Source organism: Myxine glutinosa, chromosome 2 (assembly GCF_964187855.1).
Source record: "Myxine glutinosa chromosome 2, kmMyxGlut1.1, whole genome shotgun sequence".
Taxonomy (NCBI): domain Eukaryota; kingdom Metazoa; phylum Chordata; class Myxini; order Myxiniformes; family Myxinidae; genus Myxine; species Myxine glutinosa.
The window spans coordinates 5,514,327-5,527,834 of NC_136262.1; positions in this window are offsets into that span (position 1 = coordinate 5,514,327).

Consider the following 13,508-nt stretch of genomic DNA (forward strand, 5'->3'; position numbering starts at 1 on the left):
AATGCCAAACAGGACAAACCAAAGTCACAGGAATTGGAATGTGGGATCGCCATCTTCGGCTGGGTTTAGATGGCAATGCCAAACAGGACAAACCAAAGTCACAGGAATTGGAATGCGGGATCGCGATCTTCGGCTGGGTTTAGATGGCAATGCCAAACAGGACAAACCAAAGTCACAGGAATTGGAATGTGGGATCGCGATCTTCGGCTGGGTTTAGATGGCAATGCCAAACAGGACAAACCAAAGTCACAGGAATTGGAATGCGGGATCGCGATATTCGGCTGGGTTTAGATGGCAATGCCAAACAGGACAAACCAAAGTCACAGGAATTGGAATGTGGGATCGCCATCCTCGGCTGGGTTTAGATGGCAATGCCAAACAGGACAAACCAAAGTCACAGGAATTGGAATGCGGGATCGCCATCTTCGGCTGGGTTTAGATGGCAATGCCAAACAGGACAAACCAAAGTCACAGGAATTGGAATGTGGGATCGCCATCTTCGGCTGGGTTTAGATGGCAATGCCAAACAGGACAAACCAAAGTCACAGGAATTGGAATGCGGGATCGCGATCTTCGGCTGGGTTTAGATGGCAATGCGAAACAGGACAAACCAAAGTCACAGGAATTGGAATGCGGGATCGCAATCTTCGGCTGGGATTAGATGGCAATGCTAAACAGGACAAACCAAAGTAGGAGGAATTGGAATGTGGGATTGCCATCCTCGGCTGGGATTAGATGGCAATGCTAAACAGGACAAACCAAAGTCACAGGAATTGGAATGTGGGATTGCCATCCTCGGCTGGGATTAGATGGCAATGCCAAAAAGGACAAACCAAAGTAGGAGGAATTGGAATGTGGGATCGCCATCCTCGGCGGGGTTTAGATGGCAATGCTAAACAGGACAAACCAAAGTCACAGGAATTGGAATGTGGGATCGCCATCCTCGGCGGGGTTTAGATGGCAATGCTAAACAGGACAAACCAAAGTCACAGGAATTGGAATGCGGGATCGCGATCTTCGGCTGGGTTTAGATGGCAATGCTAAACAGGACAAACCAAAGTCACAGGAATTGGAATGCGGGATCGCGATCTTCGGCTGGGTTTAGATGGCAATGCCAAACAGGACAAACCAAAGTCACAGGAAATGGAATGTGGGATCGCCATCTTCGGCGGGGTTTAGATGGCAATGCCAAACAGGACAAACCAAAGTCACAGGAATTGGAATGCGGGATCGCGATCTTCGGCTGGGTTTAGATGGCAATGCTAAACAGGCCAAACCAAAATCACAGGAATTGGAATGTGGGATCGCCATCTTCGGCTGGGTTTAGATGGCAATGCCAAACAGGACAAACCAAAGTCACAGGAAATGGAATGTGGGATCGCCATCCTCGGCGGGGTTTAGATGGCAATGCTAAACAGGCCAAACCAAAATCACAGGAATTGGAATGTGGGATCGCCATCCTCGGCTGGGATTAGATGGCAATGCCAAACAGGACAAACCAAAGTAGGAGGAATTGGAATGTGGGATTGCCATCCTCGGCTGGGATTAGATGGCAATGCTAAACAGGACAAACCAAAGTAGGAGGAATTGGAATGTGGGATTGCCATCTTCGGCTGGGTTTAGATGGCAATGCCAATCAGGCCAAACCAAAGTCACAGGAATTGGAATGTGGGATCGCGATCTTCGGCTGGGTTTAGATGGCAATGCTAAACAGGACAAACCAAAGTAGGAGGAATTGGAATGCGGGATCGCGATCTTCGGCTGGGTTTAGATGGCAATGCCAATCAGGCCAAACCAAAGTCACAGGAATTGGAATGTGGGATCGCGATCTTCGGCTGGGTTTAGATGGCAATGCTAAACAGGCCAAACGCCATCCTCGGCGGGGTTTAGATGGCAATGCTAAACAGGACAAACCAAAGTCACAGGAATTGGAATGTGGGATTGCCATCTTCGGCTGGGTTTAGATGGCAATGCCAAACAGGCCAAACGCCATCCTCGGCGGGGTTTAGATGGCAATGCTAAACAGGACAAACCAAAATCACAGGAATTGGAATGTGGGATTGCCATCTTCGGCTGGGTTTAGATGGCAATGCCAATCAGGCCAAACCAAAGTCACAGGAATTGGAATGTGGGATCGCGATCTTCGGCGGGGTTTAGATGGCAATGCCAATCAGGCCAAACCAAAGTCACAGGAATTGGAATGCGGGACCGCGATCTTCGGCGGGGTTTAGATGGCAATGCCAATCAGGCCAAACCAAAGTCACAGGAATTGGAATGCGGGATCGCGATCTTCGGCTGGGTTTAGATGGCAATGCCAAACAGGACAAACCAAAGTCACAGGAATTGGAATGTGGGATCGCCATCTTCGGCGGGGTTTAGATGGCAATGCCAAACAGGCCAAACCAAAGTCACAGGAATTGGAATGCGGGATCGCCATCCTCGGCTGGGTTTAGATGGCAATGCTAAACAGGACAAACCAAAGTCACAGGAATTGGAATGTGGGATTGCCATCCTCGGCTGGGTTTAGATGGCAATGCTAAACAGGACAAACCAAAGTCACAGGAATTGGAATGCGGGATCGCCATCCTCGGCTGGGTTTAGATGGCAATGCTAAACAGGACAAACCAAAGTCACAGGAATTGGAATGTGGGATTGCCATCCTCGGCTGGGTTTAGATGGCAATGCTAAACAGGACAAACCAAAGTCACAGGAATTGGAATGTGGGATCGCCATCCTCGGCTGGGTTTAGATGGCAATGCCAAACAGGACAAACCAAAGTCACAGGAATTGGAATGCGGGATCGCGATCTTCGGCTGGGTTTAGATGCCAATGCCAATCAGGCCAAACCAAAGTCACAGGAATTGGAATGCGGGATCGCCATCCTCGGCTGGGTTTAGATGGCAATGCTAAACAGGACAAACCAAAGTCACAGGAATTGGAATGTGGGATCGCCATCCTCGGCTGGGTTTAGATGGCAATGCCAAACAGGACAAACCAAAGTAGGAGGAATTGGAATGTGGGATTGCCATCCTCGGCGGGGTTTAGATGGCAATGCTAAACAGGACAAACCAAAGTCACAGGAATTGGAATGCGGGATCGCCATCTTCGGCTGGGTTTAGATGGCAATGCCAAACAGGACAAACCAAAGTCACAGGAATTGGAATGCGGGATCGCGATATTCGGCTGGGTTTAGATGGCAATGCCAAACAGGACAAACCAAAGTCACAGGAATTGGAATGTGGGATCGCCATCCTCGGCTGGGTTTAGATGGCAATGCCAAACAGGACAAACCAAAGTCACAGGAATTGGAATGCGGGATCGCCATCTTCGGCTGGGTTTAGATGGCAATGCCAAACAGGACAAACCAAAGTCACAGGAATTGGAATGTGGGATCGCCATCTTCGGCTGGGTTTAGATGGCAATGCCAAACAGGACAAACCAAAGTCACAGGAATTGGAATGCGGGATCGCGATCTTCGGCTGGGTTTAGATGGCAATGCCAAACAGGACAAACCAAAGTCACAGGAATTGGAATGTGGGATCGCGATCTTCGGCTGGGTTTAGATGGCAATGCCAAACAGGACAAACCAAAGTCACAGGAATTGGAATGCGGGATCGCGATATTCGGCTGGGTTTAGATGGCAATGCCAAACAGGACAAACCAAAGTCACAGGAATTGGAATGTGGGATCGCCATCCTCGGCTGGGTTTAGATGGCAATGCCAAACAGGACAAACCAAAGTCACAGGAATTGGAATGCGGGATCGCCATCTTCGGCTGGGTTTAGATGGCAATGCCAAACAGGACAAACCAAAGTCACAGGAATTGGAATGTGGGATCGCCATCTTCGGCTGGGTTTAGATGGCAATGCCAAACAGGACAAACCAAAGTCACAGGAATTGGAATGCGGGATCGCGATCTTCGGCTGGGTTTAGATGGCAATGCGAAACAGGACAAACCAAAGTCACAGGAATTGGAATGCGGGATCGCAATCTTCGGCTGGGATTAGATGGCAATGCTAAACAGGACAAACCAAAGTAGGAGGAATTGGAATGTGGGATTGCCATCCTCGGCTGGGATTAGATGGCAATGCTAAACAGGACAAACCAAAGTCACAGGAATTGGAATGTGGGATTGCCATCCTCGGCTGGGATTAGATGGCAATGCCAAAAAGGACAAACCAAAGTAGGAGGAATTGGAATGTGGGATCGCCATCCTCGGCGGGGTTTAGATGGCAATGCTAAACAGGACAAACCAAAGTCACAGGAATTGGAATGCGGGATCGCGATCTTCGGCTGGGTTTAGATGGCAATGCTAAACAGGACAAACCAAAGTCACAGGAATTGGAATGCGGGATCGCGATCTTCGGCTGGGTTTAGATGGCAATGCCAAACAGGACAAACCAAAGTCACAGGAAATGGAATGTGGGATCGCCATCTTCGGCGGGGTTTAGATGGCAATGCCAAACAGGACAAACCAAAGTCACAGGAATTGGAATGCGGGATCGCGATCTTCGGCTGGGTTTAGATGGCAATGCTAAACAGGCCAAACCAAAATCACAGGAATTGGAATGTGGGATCGCCATCTTCGGCTGGGTTTAGATGGCAATGCCAAACAGGACAAACCAAAGTCACAGGAAATGGAATGTGGGATCGCCATCCTCGGCGGGGTTTAGATGGCAATGCTAAACAGGCCAAACCAAAATCACAGGAATTGGAATGTGGGATCGCCATCCTCGGCTGGGATTAGATGGCAATGCCAAACAGGACAAACCAAAGTAGGAGGAATTGGAATGTGGGATTGCCATCCTCGGCTGGGATTAGATGGCAATGCTAAACAGGACAAACCAAAGTAGGAGGAATTGGAATGTGGGATTGCCATCTTCGGCTGGGTTTAGATGGCAATGCCAATCAGGCCAAACCAAAGTCACAGGAATTGGAATGTGGGATCGCGATCTTCGGCTGGGTTTAGATGGCAATGCTAAACAGGACAAACCAAAGTAGGAGGAATTGGAATGCGGGATCGCGATCTTCGGCTGGGTTTAGATGGCAATGCCAATCAGGCCAAACCAAAGTCACAGGAATTGGAATGTGGGATCGCGATCTTCGGCTGGGTTTAGATGGCAATGCTAAACAGGCCAAACGCCATCCTCGGCGGGGTTTAGATGGCAATGCTAAACAGGACAAACCAAAGTCACAGGAATTGGAATGTGGGATTGCCATCTTCGGCTGGGTTTAGATGGCAATGCCAAACAGGCCAAACGCCATCCTCGGCGGGGTTTAGATGGCAATGCTAAACAGGACAAACCAAAATCACAGGAATTGGAATGTGGGATTGCCATCTTCGGCTGGGTTTAGATGGCAATGCCAATCAGGCCAAACCAAAGTCACAGGAATTGGAATGTGGGATCGCGATCTTCGGCGGGGTTTAGATGGCAATGCCAATCAGGCCAAACCAAAGTCACAGGAATTGGAATGCGGGACCGCGATCTTCGGCGGGGTTTAGATGGCAATGCCAATCAGGCCAAACCAAAGTCACAGGAATTGGAATGCGGGATCGCGATCTTCGGCTGGGTTTAGATGGCAATGCCAAACAGGACAAACCAAAGTCACAGGAATTTGAATGCGGGATCGCGATATTCGGCTGGGTTTAGATGGCAATGCCAAACAGGACAAACCAAAGTCACAGGAATTGGAATGCGGGATCGCCATCCTCGGCTGGGTTTAGATGGCAATGCCAAACAGGACAAACCAAAGTCACAGGAATTGGAATGCGGGATCGCCATCTTCGGCTGGGTTTAGATGGCAATGCCAAACAGGACAAACCAAAGTCACAGGAATTGGAATGTGGGATCGCCATCTTCGGCTGGGTTTAGATGGCAATGCCAAACAGGACAAACCAAAGTCACAGGAATTGGAATGCGGGATCGCGATCTTCGGCTGGGTTTAGATGGCAATGCTAAACAGGACAAACCAAAGTCACAGGAATTGGAATGCGGGATCGCAATCTTCGGCTGGGTTTAGATGGCAATGCGAAACAGGACAAACCAAAGTCACAGGAATTGGAATGCGGGATCGCAATCTTCGGCTGGGATTAGATGGCAATGCTAAACAGGACAAACCAAAGTAGGAGGAATTGGAATGTGGGATTGCCATCCTCGGCTGGGATTAGATGGCAATGCTAAACAGGACAAACCAAAGTCACAGGAATTGGAATGTGGGATTGCCATCCTCGGCTGGGATTAGATGGCAATGCCAAACAGGACAAACCAAAGTCACAGGAATTGGAATGTGGGATCGCCATCCTCGGCTGGGTTTAGATGGCAATGCCAAACAGGACAAACCAAAGTCACAGGAATTGGAATGCGGGATCGCCATCTTCGGCTGGGTTTAGATGGCAATGCCAAACAGGACAAACCAAAGTCACAGGAATTGGAATGTGGGATCGCCATCTTCGGCTGGGTTTAGATGGCAATGCCAAACAGGACAAACCAAAGTCACAGGAATTGGAATGCGGGATCGCGATCTTCGGCTGGGTTTAGATGGCAATGCGAAACAGGACAAACCAAAGTCACAGGAATTGGAATGCGGGATCGCAATCTTCGGCTGGGATTAGATGGCAATGCTAAACAGGACAAACCAAAGTAGGAGGAATTGGAATGTGGGATTGCCATCCTCGGCTGGGATTAGATGGCAATGCTAAACAGGACAAACCAAAGTCACAGGAATTGGAATGTGGGATTGCCATCCTCGGCTGGGATTAGATGGCAATGCCAAAAAGGACAAACCAAAGTAGGAGGAATTGGAATGTGGGATCGCCATCCTCGGCGGGGTTTAGATGGCAATGCTAAACAGGACAAACCAAAGTCACAGGAATTGGAATGCGGGATCGCGATCTTCGGCTGGGTTTAGATGGCAATGCCAAACAGGACAAACCAAAGTCACAGGAAATGGAATGTGGGATCGCCATCTTCGGCGGGGTTTAGATGGCAATGCCAAACAGGACAAACCAAAGTCACAGGAATTGGAATGCGGGATCGCGATCTTCGGCTGGGTTTAGATGGCAATGCTAAACAGGCCAAACCAAAATCACAGGAATTGGAATGTGGGATCGCCATCTTCGGCTGGGTTTAGATGGCAATGCCAAACAGGACAAACCAAAGTCACAGGAAATGGAATGTGGGATCGCCATCCTCGGCGGGGTTTAGATGGCAATGCTAAACAGGCCAAACCAAAATCACAGGAATTGGAATGTGGGATCGCCATCCTCGGCTGGGATTAGATGGCAATGCCAAACAGGACAAACCAAAGTAGGAGGAATTGGAATGTGGGATTGCCATCCTCGGCTGGGATTAGATGGCAATGCTAAACAGGACAAACCAAAGTAGGAGGAATTGGAATGTGGGATTGCCATCTTCGGCTGGGTTTAGATGGCAATGCCAATCAGGCCAAACCAAAGTCACAGGAATTGGAATGTGGGATCGCGATCTTCGGCTGGGTTTAGATGGCAATGCTAAACAGGACAAACCAAAGTAGGAGGAATTGGAATGCGGGATCGCGATCTTCGGCTGGGTTTAGATGGCAATGCCAATCAGGCCAAACCAAAGTCACAGGAATTGGAATGTGGGATCGCGATCTTCGGCTGGGTTTAGATGGCAATGCTAAACAGGCCAAACGCCATCCTCGGCGGGGTTTAGATGGCAATGCTAAACAGGACAAACCAAAGTCACAGGAATTGGAATGTGGGATTGCCATCTTCGGCTGGGTTTAGATGGCAATGCCAAACAGGCCAAACGCCATCCTCGGCGGGGTTTAGATGGCAATGCTAAACAGGACAAACCAAAATCACAGGAATTGGAATGTGGGATTGCCATCTTCGGCTGGGTTTAGATGGCAATGCCAATCAGGCCAAACCAAAGTCACAGGAATTGGAATGTGGGATCGCGATCTTCGGCGGGGTTTAGATGGCAATGCCAATCAGGCCAAACCAAAGTCACAGGAATTGGAATGCGGGATCGCGATCTTCGGCGGGGTTTAGATGGCAATGCCAATCAGGCCAAACCAAAGTCACAGGAATTGGAATGCGGGATCGCGATCTTCGGCTGGGTTTAGATGGCAATGCCAAACAGGACAAACCAAAGTCACAGGAATTGGAATGCGGGATCGCGATATTCGGCTGGGTTTAGATGGCAATGCCAAACAGGACAAACCAAAGTCACAGGAATTGGAATGCGGGATCGCCATCCTCGGCTGGGTTTAGATGGCAATGCCAAACAGGACAAACCAAAGTCACAGGAATTGGAATGCGGGATCGCCATCTTCGGCTGGGTTTAGATGGCAATGCCAAACAGGACAAACCAAAGTCACAGGAATTGGAATGTGGGATCGCCATCTTCGGCTGGGTTTAGATGGCAATGCCAAACAGGACAAACCAAAGTCACAGGAATTGGAATGCGGGATCGCGATCTTCGGCTGGGTTTAGATGGCAATGCTAAACAGGACAAACCAAAGTCACAGGAATTGGAATGCGGGATCGCAATCTTCGGCTGGGTTTAGATGGCAATGCGAAACAGGACAAACCAAAGTCACAGGAATTGGAATGCGGGATCGCAATCTTCGGCTGGGATTAGATGGCAATGCTAAACAGGACAAACCAAAGTAGGAGGAATTGGAATGTGGGATTGCCATCCTCGGCTGGGATTAGATGGCAATGCTAAACAGGACAAACCAAAGTCACAGGAATTGGAATGTGGGATTGCCATCCTCGGCTGGGATTAGATGGCAATGCCAAACAGAACAAACCAAAGTAGGAGGAATTGGAATGTGGGATCGCCATCCTCGGCGGGGTTTAGATGGCAATGCTAAACAGGACAAACCAAAGTCACAGGAATTGGAATGCGGGATCGCGATCTTCGGCTGGGTTTAGATGGCAATGCTAAACAGGACAAACCAAAGTCACAGGAATTGGAATGCGGGATCGCGATCTTCGGCTGGGATTAGATGGCAATGCCAAACAGGACAAACCAAAGTCACAGGAAATGGAATGTGGGATCGCGATATTCGGCTGGGTTTAGATGGCAATGCCAAACAGGACAAACCAAAGTCACAGGAATTGGAATGTGGGATCGCCATCTTCGGCTGGGTTTAGATGGCAATGCCAAACAGGACAAACCAAAGTCACAGGAATTGGAATGCGGGATCGCGATCTTCGGCTAGGTTTAGATGGCAATGCCAAACAGGACAAACCAAAGTCACAGGAATTGGAATGCGGGATCGCCATCTTCGGTGGGGTTTAGATGGCAATGCCAATCAGGACAAACTAAAGTCACAGGAATTGGAATGCGGGATCGCGATATTCGGCTGGGTTTAGATGGCAATGCCAATCAGGACAAACCAAAGTCACAGGAATTGGAATGTGGGATCGCCATCCTCGGCTGGGTTTAGATGGCAATGCCAAACAGGACAAACCAAAGTCACAGGAATTGGAATGCGGGATCGCCATCTTCGGCTGGGTTTAGATGGCAATGCCAAACAGGACAAACCAAAGTCACAGGAATTGGAATGTGGGATCGCCATCTTCGGCTGGGTTTAGATGGCAATGCCAAACAGGACAAACCAAAGTCACAGGAATTGGAATGCGGGATCGCGATCTTCGGCTGGGTTTAGATGGCAATGCGAAACAGGACAAACCAAAGTCACAGGAATTGGAATGCGGGATCGCAATCTTCGGCTGGGATTAGATGGCAATGCTAAACAGGACAAACCAAAGTAGGAGGAATTGGAATGTGGGATTGCCATCCTCGGCTGGGATTAGATGGCAATGCTAAACAGGACAAACCAAAGTCACAGGAATTGGAATGTGGGATTGCCATCCTCGGCTGGGATTAGATGGCAATGCCAAAAAGGACAAACCAAAGTAGGAGGAATTGGAATGTGGGATCGCCATCCTCGGCGGGGTTTAGATGGCAATGCTAAACAGGACAAACCAAAGTCACAGGAATTGGAATGCGGGATCGCGATCTTCGGCTGGGTTTAGATGGCAATGCTAAACAGGACAAACCAAAGTCACAGGAATTGGAATGCGGGATCGCGATCTTCGGCTGGGTTTAGATGGCAATGCCAAACAGGACAAACCAAAGTCACAGGAAATGGAATGTGGGATTGCCATCTTCGGCGGGGTTTAGATGGCAATGCCAAACAGGACAAACCAAAGTCACAGGAATTGGAATGCGGGATCGCGATCTTCGGCTGGGTTTAGATGGCAATGCTAAACAGGCCAAACCAAAATCACAGGAATTGGAATGTGGGATCGCCATCTTCGGCTGGGTTTAGATGGCAATGCCAAACAGGACAAACCAAAGTCACAGGAAATGGAATGTGGGATCGCCATCCTCGGCGGGGTTTAGATGGCAATGCTAAACAGGCCAAACCAAAATCACAGGAATTGGAATGTGGGATCGCCATCCTCGGCTGGGATTAGATGGCAATGCCAAACAGGACAAACCAAAGTAGGAGGAATTGGAATGTGGGATTGCCATCCTCGGCTGGGATTAGATGGCAATGCTAAACAGGACAAACCAAAGTAGGAGGAATTGGAATGTGGGATTGCCTTCTTCGGCTGGGTTTAGATGGCAATGCCAATCAGGCCAAACCAAAGTCACAGGAATTGGAATGTGGGAGCGCGATCTTCGGCTGGGTTTAGATGGCAATGCTAAACAGGACAAACCAAAGTAGGAGGAATTGGAATGCGGGATCGCGATCTTCGGCTGGGTTTAGATGGCAATGCCAATCAGGCCAAACCAAAGTCACAGGAATTGGAATGTGGGATCGCGATCTTCGGCTGGGTTTAGATGGCAATGCTAAACAGGCCAAACGCCATCCTCGGCGGGGTTTAGATGGCAATGCTAAACAGGACAAACCAAAGTCACAGGAATTGGAATGTGGGATTGCCATCTTCGGCTGGGTTTAGATGGCAATGCCAAACAGGCCAAACGCCATCCTCGGCGGGGTTTAGATGGCAATGCTAAACAGGACAAACCAAAATCACAGGAATTGGAATGTGGGATTGCCATCTTCGGCTGGGTTTAGATGGCAATGCCAATCAGGCCAAACCAAAGTCACAGGAATTGGAATGTGGGATCGCGATCTTCGGCGGGGTTTAGATGGCAATGCCAATCAGGCCAAACCAAAGTCACAGGAATTGGAATGCGGGATCGCGATCTTCGGCGGGGTTTAGATGGCAATGCCAATCAGGCCAAACCAAAGTCACAGGAATTGGAATGCGGGATCGCGATCTTCGGCTGGGTTTAGATGGCAATGCCAAACAGGACAAACCAAAGTCACAGGAATTGGAATGCGGGATCGCGATATTCGGCTGGGTTTAGATGGCAATGCCAAACAGGACAAACCAAAGTCACAGGAATTGGAATGCGGGATCGCCATCCTCGGCTGGGTTTAGATGGCAATGCCAAACAGGACAAACCAAAGTCACAGGAATTGGAATGCGGGATCGCCATCGTCGGCTGGGTTTAGATGGCAATGCCAAACAGGACAAACCAAAGTCACAGGAATTGGAATGTGGGATCGCCATCTTCGGCTGGGTTTAGATGGCAATGCCAAACAGGACAAACCAAAGTCACAGGAATTGGAATGCGGGATCGCGATCTTCGGCTGGGTTTAGATGGCAATGCCAAACAGGACAAACCAAAGTCACAGGAATTGGAATGCGGGATCGCAATCTTCGGCTGGGATTAGATGGCAATGCTAAACAGGACAAACCAAAGTAGGAGGAATTGGAATGTGGGATTGCCATCCTCGGCTGGGATTAGATGGCAATGCCAAACAGGACAAACCAAAGTAGGAGGAATTGGAATGTGGGATCGCCATCCTCGGCGGGGTTTAGATGGCAATGCTAAACAGGACAAACCAAAGTCACAGGAATTGGAATGCGGGATCGCGATCTTCGGCTGGGTTTAGATGGCAATGCTAAACAGGACAAACCAAAGTAGGAGGAATTGGAATGTGGGATTGCCATCCTCGGCGGGGTTTAGATGGCAATGCTAAACAGGACAAACCAAAGTCACAGGAATTGGAATGCGGGATCGCGATCTTCGGCTGGGTTTAGATGGCAATGCTAAACAGGACAAACCAAAGTAGGAGGAATTGGAATGTGGGATCGCCATCCTCGGCGGGGTTTAGATGGCAATGCTAAACAGGACAAACCAAAGTCACAGGAATTGGAATGCGGGATCGCGATCTTCGGCTGGGTTTAGATGGCAATGCTAAACAGGACAAACCAAAGTCACAGGAATTGGAATGCGGGATCGCGATCTTCGGCTGGGTTTAGATGGCAATGCCAAACAGGACAAACCAAAGTCACAGGAATTGGAATGTGGGATCGCCATCTTCGGCGGGGTTTAGATGGCAATGCCAAACAGGACAAACCAAAGTCACAGGAATTGGAATGCGGGATCGCGATCTTCGGCTGGGTTTAGATGGTAATGCCAAACAGGACAAACCAAAGTCACAGGAATTGGAATGTGGGATCGCGATCTTCGGCTGGGTTTAGATGGCAATGCCAAACAGGACAAACCAAAGTCACAGGAATTGGAATGCGGGATCGCGATCTTCGGCTGGGTTTAGATGGCAATGCCAATCAGGCCAAACCAAAGTCACAGGAATTGGAATGTGGGATCGCCATCCTCGGCTGGGTTTAGATGGCAATGCCAAACAGGCCAAACCAAAGTCACAGGAATTGGAATGTGGGATCGCCATCCTCGGCTGGGATTAGATGGCAATGCTAAACAGGACAAACGCCATCCTTGGCTGGGTTTAGATGGCAATGCCAAACAGGCCAAACCAAAATCACAGGAATTTGGAAGGAATGGTTGTTCGGTTATTAAACTCAAGATTTGGGAGAATAGAGCTTCTTCTTCAAAGCAGGTTTTTTAAGGGGCTCTGTAAAGCTACCCATTGCATTCCCCTGTGCCTGTCTCCTTAAAGGACCCAAACACCTTTAACTTTTGCACTGCCCAACACTACTAGCATACCTGTGTCCATATAGTGTGGCAGGTCAGCAATAAGGAATGCACATTGGATGAATTAGGCCAGTTGGTTGCATCACGACTGACGTTGCATCGCCGGTTGTGCTGGTGTTTGGGCAGGAAGTTTCACAAGTTACTTTACATCACGTTATTTGTAACTCAGGGTAGATCTTTTCAATCAACTTCACTACTTTCTCAATGATTGTTGTTTCACTCCATTTCTAAAGCAGGTGGATCATCACCTTGATTTACTCCCGTTTCAAAAACGTTTGCCATGAGCTGGAAGGATACTCCCAAGATGCCCTCTCATGTGTCCAGCCTGGGTTCGAATCCCGACCCAGCTCCAACCTGTCATGCCGGTGTTTCACAGGCAGCCCGGTTCGTCGATGTGTGTGTCGGTATTTGTAGGTGGACGTTTAATTTCCCAGTGTCCTTCACGAGGAGTGTTCGAGCTATCACCGTGTACCC